Genomic DNA, 14817 nt, shown 5'->3' on the forward strand with positions numbered 1-14817 from the left:
GAAATTTTGTTCAGATGAACCATATATAGAGAGAATTGTTGGGAAGACTTAAAAATGGAAGCCAAGAAAGCAAGTAGGAGGCAGTTGCAGGAATCCTTACAGGGAAGAATCTAATTAACTGATCACCAATAGTGCACAGTGAAATGGATCCAGGAGAAATTCTTTATGATAGAGTAATATAGAAAATAGTGATTGGTGTGAAATGGAATGTTTAAAGGGTAAAATCAAGACTGAGACCAGATTCGTTGCTAATCACTGAGGTTAGCAATGGAGGATGCTAACCTGGTTTGGGGTAGGGGTAATAATAAATATAGCTTCAGACATGTTGCATTTTAAGTTCCCGTGAGGTATCCAGGAAATATGTAGTAGGGAACTGAAGGAGTGACACTGGAGCTCATGCGAAGGATTAGACCTGGACATGGAAATTTTACAATTGTCAGTATTTATGATCGCCATCTATTTATTTTGAAGGAGATAATACACAATGGGAGTTTTTAGAAATGAAAGAGCAGTTTATCGCTAAAAACTCTCACTGTGTAAAAATAAGAACTTTAGTAATCACTGTATTAATGGGTCAGGCTGGGAAAGAGGAGCTGGTAAAGGGAATCCAGGAGAAATGGCTTTTCTTGGAGCCAAGGCTATCCAGGTTTTATAGATAGAAGGATAAGGTTTAGTAATATGGAAAAAAAATAATATATGAATTCAACATTGCAGGTTCCTTGTGAGATGAAAAGATTGGTTGCAGTGAATTTTTGGGAATGGAAGAGAGATTTCATCGTGCCAATGAAATATTGAGATTTTCATAAATGAATATAGTGAAAGTATATATGTGATCAAGAAATCCGCTTGGTTGGGGGTAAAAGTAACAGCACAAAAGTCAGATGAAGACACTGGTTCAATGGTGGATGTTTTGTTTTGTTTTTAAAACAATGGTCATAAATAGAAGAAGGTAAACATTTTTAGAAAAGAAGGGAAAGAAAAAGAAAAATGAAGTAAAAAGAGAAGGAATTAATACTGGAAGGTGGTTGTCTGTTGAACAATGGTTCTACGGACCTCGTGGAAGTCTGATAAGATGCGACATGGGAGCCTTGGACAGGAAGAGACAAGCTGCACTCTTAGAGCCAAGGTCCTGGTTAGCAAGCAGTCTGTGGACTGAGAGATAAAAATTTCAGAAAGGCCTTATCCTTTAAAGAAATATTTGCTATTATTTCCTGAGTATGGAGAGTCAGTCTGCAGGCAAGGTATTTAAGGATATTTCTGGTTTCAGTGATTTTGGAAAATTGGTAAGAGACAAAAGAGAAGATAATAATACATAGATAAACACAGCCTGAATCCATGAAAAAATTAGTCCGTTGTCACTTCAGGATTCTGTGACTCGGAGGAGGAAAATGATCTGTGCTGAATATTCGAAAGTGTGTCAATTGCTCCACGATTAAGAGCAAAAGTATTTAAGGAGACTGGAAATGGAAAAGAAAGAAATTTTTCAACAACTCAAGGAACGTAAAGACTGTATGGACTTAAAGCAGAAACTCCTAGAGGAATTTATGAGGAGCTGAAGGACATATGCCATAAATCAGACATGGACCTGCTCCAGGTAAGGACTGAGGAAGGGGATTCAGGGAACCACATGGAAATGAGGTCCCTGTTCTCTTTGCCTTGCTCCATTTTTTGGAATGGTGTTCTCTGAATTGTGTGATAAAGATATTGCCTGTCACTCTTGAAAAACAGTCAATTTTGCCATATCCAGGAAGAACAAAGGTTAGTAAAAAAGTGGAGGTAACCACCTCAGAGAAAAAGTCCTTTGAACAAATTCTCCCAAAACATGCTCAGTCCCTGAACTACAGCAGGAAGCCAGTTTAAAGATATGTTGCTTTGTGTCTGGACTTGGGAATATGAGTAATTTGGGAATCTACACTTTATTTCCTCTTTCTGTTTCCATGTCCTTGACAACAATTGCTATCATCTTAGGGAATCACCCTTGAGAATAAGAAATTAAGAAAGAGAGAGATCATTATGAATCTTGTGATGAATACTACTAATAAGATTTATCTTTTCTCATTCCCTCTTTACAGAATGTTGGAGACGTGTTGAAAAGGTGAGTTTGTCACTATAGTTAAGTTGTGAGAATTGTGACAGTGATCAGATTGTTGTTGCTGAAGTGGGAACATAATTTATTATGATAATATAATCTCCCTAAAAATATATTTGTCCTTTATTTTCTCAGAAGGTACAAAGAGTTTTATTGACTAGCCTAAGGTAGATTTGGAAGGGAATGTTATTTTCAGGGTGTATTGCTTGAAGATAGCTACCATTCCTGATTCTAATTTTCAAAATTGTAAACTCACTGAGAATATGTTCCAAATTAGGCAGGAACTTATGTGGGAGATGCAGGTTTTCCAAATAATTACAAAGTGGAAGCAGGGTGAGAAGCGGGAAAATGGAGGACCATCAAGAATTTTGGGATTCCATGTGTAGCTGGTGGCAGATTCCGTCTTCAATCATCTTCTTATACTTACAAGGCCTGTATGGTGACTTAGGGAAGCTGCACCCCAGGCAGCAGGTGCCCTGCCTAGTCCAAACTTTTGAACCCCTGGCCTATCAGTCCTTAGAGAGGCTTGAGGATTGAAACACTGAACCCTTCGGTGGTGCATAGTGTGGATAGAAAACCAGAGAGCCCTTCTTGAATGTCCTCCTCCACTTCAAGCTGTTTTGCATAACCCTGCAGTTGGGAGATAGAACCAGATATAGTCATTGTTGAGATGAGATTGTATACCAGGATTGAAGTGTAAGGAGGTGGGATTGGTTTTAGATTATTTTTCAAAAAATAAATTGGCATTTGCTGCACTCTCCAGTTTGTGGAGTTACTTTCATATCCTTGAACCTAATTGCGAGAATTTTAAGAAGCATCTTCAAAAAGATAATCATTGTGATGAAAACTTTGGACCCAGAAAGAGTAACTGTCTTCATTTTTGCAGGAGTGAGTTAGTGCAGCTGCACATGCCCCAGCCTGTGAACCCAGAGCTCTGCTCATGGCCCATCACTGGACTGATAGGCAGGCTCAGCCATTTCCAAGGTAACAGGCAATACTTTGGAAGAACAGATGTAATTTCTCCTCCACTCGTAGTCACCTGTACCCATTGATCAATCAATAATTTATTTTTAGGCACCTTTTATAAACAAATGTGCCCTTATTTAAAAAAAAAACTATATATGTGGGGAAAAAAACTAGCAAAAACAAAGCCAACAAGCTATTTACAGAGTAAACCATAGAAAAAGTGTATCTCTATCAACTACATCTCAGCATGCTGAGATATAGTGTTCACTCTTCATATGAAATGTAAATTTTCATCTATATTCAGTACATTCCAAGTTTTATTGTGTGTTTATTATTGGAATGTTTGATACCTAAAATGTTTGAACTTTTGCTTTTCACCCTTTTATTAACCCATTTTCATTAATTTTGTGATGAATGGATCTTATTCACCTGACACAAAAATACTTTGAATGATCATTAATTTGATTAAATGCAGAAAACAATTGTTTATATAAGCAGCCACAAAGTAAGCTGCCAAACTTTTACTGGATTTATCCCTTTTCTTAATCAAAAGAGATCCTTCCAGACAGAAAATTCTCACATAGAAATTACGTATTTATATATATATATATATAAGTGAATTTTTTCAGTTGATTTCACTTTTGCATGTTTTAGAGACAAATCCTCAAATCTGAGGCAAATTGGTCACTTTTAGAACTAAGAATTTCTAATGTTACTATTACATTCCTTCCATTATTATTATTACTTTATATTAACTGAGAAGAGAGGCAGGCTAATTTTATAGCTGACTTTGATTATTAATGTTTCCCAATTTAAAATGTACCAGGAAAAGTCACAGAGAGCTTGGCATTATTCCTCTTCCTTATATATTCCAAGAAAATTCATGGATTTCTCCCATTTGTCTGTTTAAGGATTTGACAGTGGACTTGAAGATTTCTAAAGCTACTTTGATGCCTGAGCCCATATTTCCAGGTGTAACAGAGTATCCCTAGACACTAAGTAGAACCCCTCTCCATCAGGCTTTATAAGGCCATTTTTTAACTGACTACTTTCTTCTTTCTGCAGTGTGTATCTCCTTAGATAGTGAAAAAATCAGTTGTCATATACCTCTGTTTGAAAACCTGAGACGTTTGCTCTTCAGTCCTGATCATCTTGATGTAGCCCATAGTCCAACAAGATCTAAGTTTTTTCTCGCCTGGGGAGCTGAGTCCTTCACTTCTGGCAGACATTATTGGGAGGTGTATGTGGGGAGCTGTTCAAACTGGGTTCTCGGGTTTTGTAATGATTCTTGGTCAGTGAGGAATGACATGCTGGTTAACTCTGAGGGAATTTTTCTCCTGTTTTGTATCACAGAGAATGAACAGTGCAGACTCTTTACCTCCTCCCCACTCTTATCTCAGTGTGTAGAAAGGCCTCTAGGCCACGTTGGGTTGTTCCTGGATTATGGCTGTGGTATTGTTAGCTTTGTTAATGTGGACAACAGTTCTCTCATCTGTAGTTTCCTCTCATGCTCCTTTTCTTAACCTCTCAGACCTTTTCTTTGCTCTGGAGCCACCTGATGGGGGACAGGTCAGAAACCAGGCCACATGTGCTGGGAACACCAATCCCTGAAGAAGTTAGCCTGGTGCCTACTTGATTGTCTTTAATGCCATCAACCAGCAAGAACCATGCTCACTGCTGAAAGGGGTAATAACGTTAGCTCTATGAATTTGTTTCAATTTCTTTTAATAAAAATAAACTCTCTTGGAATTGAATAAAGTGCATTGTTTAACCCATGTCTTGTCTTTTCACTTGATTTCTATGTGAATTGGTGGTGAATGTATATTTTGGTGTGTCAATCCACTTAATGAGTTAATAATGCAAGAACATAGACGTTTCCTTCCCTGACAGACCTGGCATCTTCTTGTCCTTGCTCTCCATCTGCTAAATGCATTTCTTCGTAAAATCATGTTGATCTCTGTTGGTCTGGAAGACAGTGCACATGTCCAAGGCTGTGCTCTTTTTGAGTGGCTAAACATCCTGAACTGTGAAAGTGTTCACCAATTCTCACATATCCAATAGTAAACAGTAAAGATCTAACTATCTAGTGGGGCTTAAGCATAATTTTGAACAGTCAGTGGTTTATGCAGACTCCTGTGTGATTCCTAGGAAGCCAGACTAAAAGACAAAAACAATATAAATAAAGGCAGGGTCATCAGAGGCTGCACACCATAGGGTAAATAAGTTTCACAGAATTAATTCAGCTAAGTCATTGAACATATAAAGAAATGACCAAACAAATAAAAAACAATAAGCCCAAGAAGGGAGGGCAGGATAAGTGTCCAGATTTGTTACAATAGATTATCAAGAATATCCAGTTTTCAATAAAAATTGATGTGACATACAAAGAAACAGAAAAGCGTGACCCATACATGAAAAAAATATCAGACAATAGAAACTCCATTTATGGAGGCCTGGATGTTTGATTTATCAGACAAAGACATCAAATCAATTATTATCACTATGTTTAAAGAACTAATAGAAAGGATGTCAAAAGAAGTAAAGGAAAGTGTAATGACAATGTCTCTCCAAATGGATAATATCAATAAAGAGACAGAAATTATTAATAAGACAAAAATGGAAAATCAGGAGTTGAGAAATATCATAATCAAAATGAATAATTCACCAAATGTGAGTTGGTATAGGAAAGAACCAGGGAATATGAAGACTGATAAATAGAGATTATGCAATCTGAAGAAAAGAAAAAAGTATTAAGATAAATTACTATTGCCTTAAAGAAACAAGGAAAACCAATAAGTGCAACCCCTTACGTGTACCAGGAGAGGAGGACAGAAAGGATTAGAAACATTTAGAAATGAAATAATGGCTGAAATCTTTGAAATTTGACGGAAAACTCTAAAACACACATTCAAGAAGCTCAATGAGCTCCAAGTTGAATAAATGCAACAACATCCACGGACACACCATAGTCAAAATGAAGAGAGCCATAAAAGAAGAAAGTCAACGATAAAGAGAAAATCTTGAGAGCAGCAACATCAAAATGACTCATTACATTTGTGTGCTTCAACATGATTAACAACTTCCCATCAGAAACAATGAAGGAAGAGTGCAATGGGAAGACATATGCAAAGAGCTGAAAGAAAAAGTCAAGCAAGAATCTCATATCCTACAATGCTCTTTCAAAAATTAAGGCAATAAAAGGGTCTATCAAGTAAACAAAAACTGAAAGAATTTTTTCCTAGAAGATCTGCCTTATAAGAAACACTAAAGGAAGTTCTTCAATCTGAAAGGAAGTGACATCAGACAATAATTTGTATCCACACAAAAAAATAAAAAAAAATTGCTAAGTGTACTCATGAAGATCAAGATAAAAGACAGAATTACATATTTTTCCTTCTTCCCTTATGAGGTTTTTAAAAAATTGCATAAATAATATCTTGAAGTTATTTTGTTGGGCCTGTAACATAAACACATAATGTATACAACAATAAGAATATAAAGGAAAGGAAATGGGAAGAACTATTCATTGGAGAACTGAAATGATGCCAGATGGCAATTCATACCCAAAGGAAGAAATGAAAAGAATAAAAAAATGGTAAATTAGAATATTTCTATAAAAAGAAAACTATAAATATAGGTAATTTCTCCTTTCTTCTGTTAGCATCTTTAAAAACCTGAGATAATATGTAACTATAATTATAAAAATGTATTTTGGGATTTGTAACTCATAGAAATGAAATGTATAAGAACAAAATCCCTCAAAAGGGGGAACATATCTATACAGGAATAAACTTTATAATCTTACTGGAATTAATGTAGTATAAATATTTTATTCTCATCATTGAATATATTATACAAATTAATAAAGGCTTGTTAATTGAATTTATGTGACTAGATAAAGGGATCTAAATCTTGGCAGACATTGCTGTTAGACCTGGCAGTGGGTGTTGTCTTTCTAAGCCAGTAAAGAGAAAAAGGGTAAATTGGCCTTAAAATCTAACTTTATGTGAAGCAGGCAGGAAGTGAGAGGCTCTTAGTCTCTCAAAAAGAGCAAAATGTACTTGTTTAAGTGTTATTCTAGTCCTTCCTGCACCACCCCCAGGTCAGAATGACTTATTCCTGCAGCTATGCTCCCCCAACCCTTAGGAAGGCCTTTGTCTTAAACCCTTATAAAAGGCTTTCTGCCCTTTTTGCATCGCTTAGTCGTCTTCCCTGTGAACTCGATGCCCGCCTGGCCTGAGAGAGCCGTCATCATCTCTCCACGACTTTTCACCCTGTAAGTAAGCCCTGAATAAATGTTCATGTATCAGAAAATGCTCATTGTCTTCTTTGGCCTTTGGACTAGCATGGCCCTCTTGGGCTGCGACAATGATGCCTGTAAAGCAATTTGGAATCTTAAGATCTGAACGCAGAGAGAAAGATGAGAATTATAATAATGAAATTGATGAGAATAAAATTAGTGGAGGTGACACATTTCAATGTAAATCCCAATACATTAGCATATACTTTCATGGTTGTTGACCAATTTTGACACTATAATCATAGCTGGGTTGAGCCTTCTCAAGAGAAGTTTCCTTAGATCCATTGGCCAAATATGTTCAATTGGTTTATTGTTGAGCAGGTGGCACTGGGAACACTGACGTCTGAGGCAAGCTGGATTCTGTTTTAGGTTATACAACATCTAAGAGCATATTTCTCAGGAAATGGATATTATCCATAGGGTGCCTTCCAGGTCTCTAGTATATGTTTCTGTCACCTTTGATATGATTCTCCAAATATGAGAATCAATTTAGGTTTAATATGCAAACATCTGCCCACCCCATTCTAACTCAATTTATAATTGTTCACTCAATCACTGCCTTTTCACATAGGTAAGTGGATGCAATCTATAACATCATTTTCTCTGTCATTAAAACTCATAGTTTTTTTGCAGAAGCTACTTTTAAAGGAAGTGGACACTTTAAGGAAAATGACTCAGTAAGCACAAAAGAAATCTAAGAAAGAAACTAGTAAAATCCAGGGATTTGTGGTGAGAATGATACTGTTTTGTTTTTTGAATGTTGGCATAATGCTGAGTAGACTTTTTAGCTAAATTTAAGTTACCAGTTAAAGGATAGCTATGTCTTCCCAGGGAACAGTACAGTTTCAAATGGTGTATCTCTAATCACAAGTATGCAGTACACTACAAGACTCAGGAGCACAAGGCTCACAAACACTCTTCCATAGAATGGGCAGCTGAGGATTACCGGGTAAGTGAGGCCTCTGAGATCACTTTGAGAAGTGGGATTACTATCAGCAAGATATAAGGAAAATGAGGATCATGATTGGTGATTAATCTACTCTTTATAGTGTGCCCAGTATGTGCCAGACACTTTTATAAGCACTGAATCTAAAGCTATGACTAAAATACATACCTATAGTTGCCGTCACGGACCTTGCATTCAAATGGGATGGCAATTATATGAATGGTATTATTATTTGGATCATGCAGGATAATGCTCAGGAAACTGTAAACCCCCCATTTTCAGAAAGAGCCACTGGTGATCAAAACTACAAGTGCAAACAGGTTTTTTAATATTAGGAACATAATTAGCAATACAGGACAATGAAGTAAGATAAGAGTATATTGAAGGTGATAGGACAAGCCACTAAAGACCCAAAATCTGAGGCAAGATCTATATCTGAGTATTAGCCATATTATATGAATTCCTCATAGAACAGACACTTAAACAAAGAATAATATTAAATTTTGTCATTCTATGGCATGGAGTTTCCACAATTGATGGTTATGGAGGGCAAACAGGGAAATATCACCAACCTTACATTTTTCTATATCCATTTATCTAACATCCCTTGCCCTCCTCTATCAGGGACATAATCTGTAATATTAGCTTCTTTGGTGCTGAAATTCAAGTCCTTTTACAGGAGAAGCTCCTAAAGCAGATGAGATCTCTGTGGAAATAGATCCAGGAAAATCAAAGAAATCTAAATGAAGCAAACAGAATAACTCATCTGTGGATGGTGAGCATGAAACTGCATTTCCTTCAGAACCAGTTTGAGACAGACATGCTGGAAACTAATACCTTGAGGAATTGAGCTTAATTCACCGTGTTCCATGAGATTCTGTGAATGGGTGAAGAATAAGGAAATGTATCCAACTTTTCAATGTAGGATAGCGTGCCTCTTGTTTAGGATTTCTATACCCTAGTATATAGGCAACAAGAAAAAAAAAAGGGCCTTCAGAACAATGTGCAACAAGGGCTAACATGTAGGCATGCACGGGGATTTGGAGCAGTTCAGTAAACATTGTTCAGGAGTTTATATGTTTTTCAGTTTCAAAATCAATTGAGTTCTGAAAGACAAGTAGGTATTAAAAATCCCTGTGTGATTTAAGCAGAGATTTCTCTCTGAGCTGAATTCTAGGAATTGAAGAGCTTAAAATTAGAACCTAGATCTAATACACAATAATTAGTTCAGAGTTCCCATGGGGAGAAAAAGAGGTGAGACAGCAAGGAGAAGTGTGTTTTTAGTGGTGAAAAGTGAAAGTGCATTAGCTAGAGAATAAAATTGGTTAAAGTAGGTAGAAAACAGAACATTTTGAAAAGCTTAGATAAGGGGGAAAAGACAGGGATTGGAAGCAGAAGAGAACATCAATATTCAGAAAGGATAGGCAAGGGCACATATATATGGGATCTGTGGCCTTAGATAGGAGGAGGTAAACCCATTCATAGACACAAGGAGGGCAGAAAACCAACTGTGAGGATAGAAATTAGTTTGAGGGCCTGTGGTTAGGAGTGTTAGGAAGACCTTGACTGATGGTTTCTAATCCTGATAGTAATATGCAACATTTCTGCTAAGAATGAATGGTCAGGCCATGGGGTAAGGAAGTTTAAAACGAGAGAATAATTTGTGGACAAAGAGGTCAGACTATTTCATAGAATGATTTAATGACAACCATAAATTTCAATTGCTTGCTTGTAGTTTTCAGATGTGAGAGAACATAAAACAAAAAAAATAACTCTGAAAGGTTCTTTTACATACATTTTAGGAACTAAAGTAATAGATGAAATTGATTTGAGGAAAGGATGGGGTTGGGTCTTATTGTAGTGGAAAATAAATGAAGGAAGGAAATGTATGAATATGCACTTTCTAAGAAGTGGGAGGATCCGAGTTTAGGGTGTATGCAGCTGACTGGTAGAAGTCATGATTCAAGGAAAAATAGATGAGCTCTAAGTGGAGCATATCAAAGTCACCTTGGGTATGTGATCTAGCAAATCCATGTTGTTGCAGCCCAAGAGGGCCATGCCAGTCCAAAGTCCAAAGAAGACAATGAGCATTTTCTAATGCATGAACTTTTATTCAGGGCTTACTTACAGGGTGAGAAGTCATGGAGAGATCACAACGGCGCTCTCAGGCCAGGCAGGCATCGCATTCACAGGAAAGACCACCAAGCTATGCAAAGAGGACAGAAGGCCTTTTATAAGGGTTTAAGACAAAGGCCTTCCTAAGGGTGGGGGGAGCATAGATGCAGGAACAGGTTACTCTGACCTGGGGCGGGGGGGATGCAGGAAGGACTAGAATAACATTTGAACAATTACATTTTGCTCTTTTTGTGAGACTAAGAGCCTCTCACTTCCTGCCTGCTTCCCATAAAGTTAGATTTTAAGGTCAATTTACCCCTTTTCTCTTTACCATCTTGGAAAGACAATAGGTTAAACATTTAGCTGCCTAGGTCATGCAGACTGCTGTGCACCAAAGATCTGCAGGCCTATTTTGTTCAGGCCACGGGTTGCCACACATGTCCTTACAGGATCATGTATGTCAATGGAGAATGATTATCAAAGCTGTGTATGAGAACTTGCATTCAGATCCCCATGAGGAAGAAAAACAACATTTAGAGAAATTGACACAGGAAGGCAAAGTATTTTGCAGCAACTTAAGAAAAATGAAGCCACAATGGCTTGAAAGAGCAAACTAAGAGAAATATATGAAAAGCTGATGATGATGTGCCATAAACCAGATGTGGAGATGCTACAGGTAAAAACTGAGGACATGCTTGCAATATTAGTTGACATGCCATGATTGATCTCCAGTAATTATTTGCTACTCACTGCATATTTATTCATGTCCTGTGTCTGGGGAGGAGTTTAATTCCTAACTGGGAAAGACAGAGATGGTCTGCAGCTCCTCTCCTAACCATGAGCAGCAAGGCTTTATGGAATTGTGGGAGTGGATTCCCTAGGGAACATTCTCCTGTAAAATTCTCCTTATCAACCTGCTTCTCTAATAACCAGAAGGAACAACTTATACATGGGCATTCCATTTTTTTCTCCAGTTGGACAATAAAGAGGAATCTGGGAAAAACTGACATTTAAATCCTCCTCTTTGGAAGCCCCTGATTTGAATCCTACAGTACCCCTAAGGGACAAGCCCTGGGAAAACCACTTTGCAGACAGCCATGCACAGTTGCCATGGTTACCACCCAGGGTCTTCTTTCTCTCCAGTCACCCTTGGGTCTCAGCATTTATCAAGAATTTTGGTTCCATCAAGGTGTTGGTACTGGTATAATCTTTTATTGAGGAGAAAGATGATTAACTTACAAGAGGGTGGGATTGTGGTTGTTGGTACTTTCTTAAAGCCAAAGACTGGATGGCAGAATAGAATTCTCATCTGACAAACTCTTTCTTTTTCTCTTAACAGGATTTGGGAGATATACTGATGAGGTAAGTTTTGCCTTCATTGCAAACTAAGGTACACTGTGGGCTTAGAAGCTATCTAGCCATTTCTACAAATCAAAGGCATAATTTATTAGAACACATTAAATAGTTTATCTATGGATATGTTTATATTTTACTGAATATGATTCCCTGTCCCTCCATATCAGAAATTAGCATTGTTTTTCCCCTCAATGTCTCAGGGAGTTACTTGTCTAAAGAATCAATCACAAGTTGCTAGAAGACAGCTACCTATGATTTTATATTTGAAAATTAAAAACACATTGAGGTACAAGGACAAGCTTTACCCAGGCAGTGAGAAGGTGCTGTAACTCTGAGAAGCAAGGGGTGTAAGTAGGCAGAAAAGAAAAGTAGGAAAAATTCCCTAAGAATAGCTCGATCCTACCCCACAATTGTGAAGGTATGATACAAAATTAGGAAAAGGGTTGAAGAACATTTTTAGTTCAATGTTTATGTCTTTTCTTACATGTTATGATGGAGCCTTTGGCACCATAGAGACTCACTGAATCTTCCCCCTGCAGGAATGAGTCAGTGCAGCTGCACATGCCCCAGCCTGTGAGCCCAGAGCTCAGTGCAGGGCCCATCACTGGACTGATGGACATGCTCAGCCGCTACCGAGGTGAGTGTCAGCCCCTCAGTGGGACCACACGGGGTCCTTCATAGTGGTTTCCCACTGGGAATCTTTCCTTCTTTATTAACCTTCTATTTAGCAGAGGAGAGCAGCCTGAGAAGAGGCATTTACAGTCCTATTTGTACTGTGATTCTATTGAAAGCACTAAGTGAAAGATGGAGACAGGACAAATATGATTTAGGAGTGTAAACATTATTTTGACAATCAATTTGTTATAATATGGAATTTAATTGATAAAAACAGAAAAAAACCTGTGAGCAAACATAAAATGACTGTATGCAGAAAACAAGAATTTTTGAACAACAACACACAAGGCATTTTTGTGTTGAGTGAGACTGTATATGGAGCTCCAGAGTAGACATAAATCTGGAGAATTAACCTCGGAGACAGGAAGACGCGTAAAAGGCAGAAAATTCTGAGTAGGAAACTAATCAGACTATTTAGATTTTCTTAAGTACAAATTTAGATTTTCTTGAAGAATTCATATTTAGATTTTCTTAAGTATAAAATTGCTTGATTAACTGGAATGTCATAAATTTCTGGCAATCACTCTTCATTTAGTTCTAAGATGTTTTTTATCTGAAAGGCAGCTACAGTCAGTTATATTGCTAAGAACTTGCAATGGAAGGCCAGGTCTCTAGGCTTTTATGCGCTATGAAATGCAACTAGCCAGAAACTGACAACATATTCCTCCCCTTTTTAATCCTGATTTTTAAGGAATATATTCCACTGTGGTTTCAGAGAATGTATTCTCTGTATAATGGGTAGCCCTTGAATCTGATATTGTCCAGCTAGAACTGCCCTTGAAGTCTTGGCCTATTTTTTTCTAGTGAGACTCGTGGCAGACTCTCACCTTATAGGGATTTTTTTTTTAATAATTCAATTTTATTGAGGTATATTCACATACCATGCAGTCATACAAAGCGTACAATCGTTTACACTACCACCATACAGTTGTGTGTCCATCACCAAAATTAATTTTGGAACATTTTCATTACCACACACACAAAGGTAATAAGAATAACAATTAAAGTGAAAAAGAACAATTAAAATAAAAAAGAATACTGGGTGCTTTTTTTTTTTTTTTTTGTCCCTGTTTTTCTACTCATCTATCCATACACTGAACAAAGGGGAGTATGGTCCACATGGCTTTCCCAATCACATTGTTAACCCTCATAAGCTACATTTTTATACAATCGTCTTCAAGATTCAAGAGTTCTGGGCTGTAGTTTGATAGTTTCAGGTATTTACTCCTAGCTATTCCAATTCATTAGAACCGAAAAAGAGTTGTTTATATTGTGCCTAAGAGTGCCCACCATTTCGGAATCTCTCTGCCACTGAAGTTTATTTCATTTCCTTTCACATCCCCCTTTTGGTCAAAAAGATGTTCTCCATCCCACGATGCCGGGTCTAGATTCCTCCCCAGGAGTCATATTCCATGTTGCCAGGGAGATTCACTCCCCTGGGTATCAGATCCTCTGTAGGGGGGAGGGCAGTGATTTCACCTGCCAAGTTGGCTTAGCTAGAGAGAGAGGGCCACATCTGAGCAACAAAGAGGCATTTGGGAGGACACACTTAGGCACAAGGATTTTTTAATTGATTACGACTAGAACATTCTTTTCTTTCTACAGTGAACATTTCCTTCAATAATGAAACAACCAAATATCAAGCTGTTTGATGAAGTGAGAAATTGGAGATTTAGGAATGACCATCAAGACCCATCTTTTAGATCTGCAAGATCTAACTATTTTGCTACATGGGGGACACAGGCTTTCATCTTTGGCAAACACTACTGGGAGCTAGACATGGACAACTCTTGGGACTGGATTCTAGGAGTCTGCAGTGACTCCTGGTTAAGGAAGAATCACACACTGGTTGACTCTGAGGACATATTTCTTCTTTTATGTGTGAAGGAGCATAATCGTTACAGTCTCTTCACCACCGTCCAAAGATTTATCAGTATATACAGAAACCTCATGGCCAGGTTGGTGTATTTCTTGATTGTGAGAGTAGAAGTGTGACTTTTCTGAATGTCACCTAAAGTACCATCATTTGGGCCTACCCCAATTACTCCTTCAATTTCCCTGTCAGACCTTTCCTGTACACCGGCTGTGCATGATGAGGGATAAGTATAGAACCTGAATTGATGCCAAAGAACTCTGTCTCTGAGGGACCCCTTGTGTACCAAAGCAAATCATTACAGATGTCATTGCCCTTAAAGCTTGTTCTACTTTAATATAACACCACTTTGTTTTTAAATACAAAGATAGTTTGAAATGCAATTTTTGTTTGTTGTATTTAATTTAAATTAAAATTGTTTCATGCTCTATTAGCAAGAACATATGTTGTGGTAATTCACTACTTTGGAGCATGCTGAAATTATAAGAATATATGGG

General features: G+C 37.5%; 1 pseudogene; it reads left to right on the top strand.

The window, feature by feature from the left end:
- The first annotated feature begins 1579 nt into the window (after window positions 1-1579).
- On the top strand, window positions 1580-14540 carry LOC119537243 (annotated as a pseudogene).
- Window positions 14541-14817: the final 277 nt, after the last annotated feature.

Source organism: Choloepus didactylus, chromosome 6 (genome assembly GCF_015220235.1).
Source record: "Choloepus didactylus isolate mChoDid1 chromosome 6, mChoDid1.pri, whole genome shotgun sequence".
NCBI lineage: Eukaryota > Metazoa > Chordata > Mammalia > Pilosa > Megalonychidae > Choloepus > Choloepus didactylus.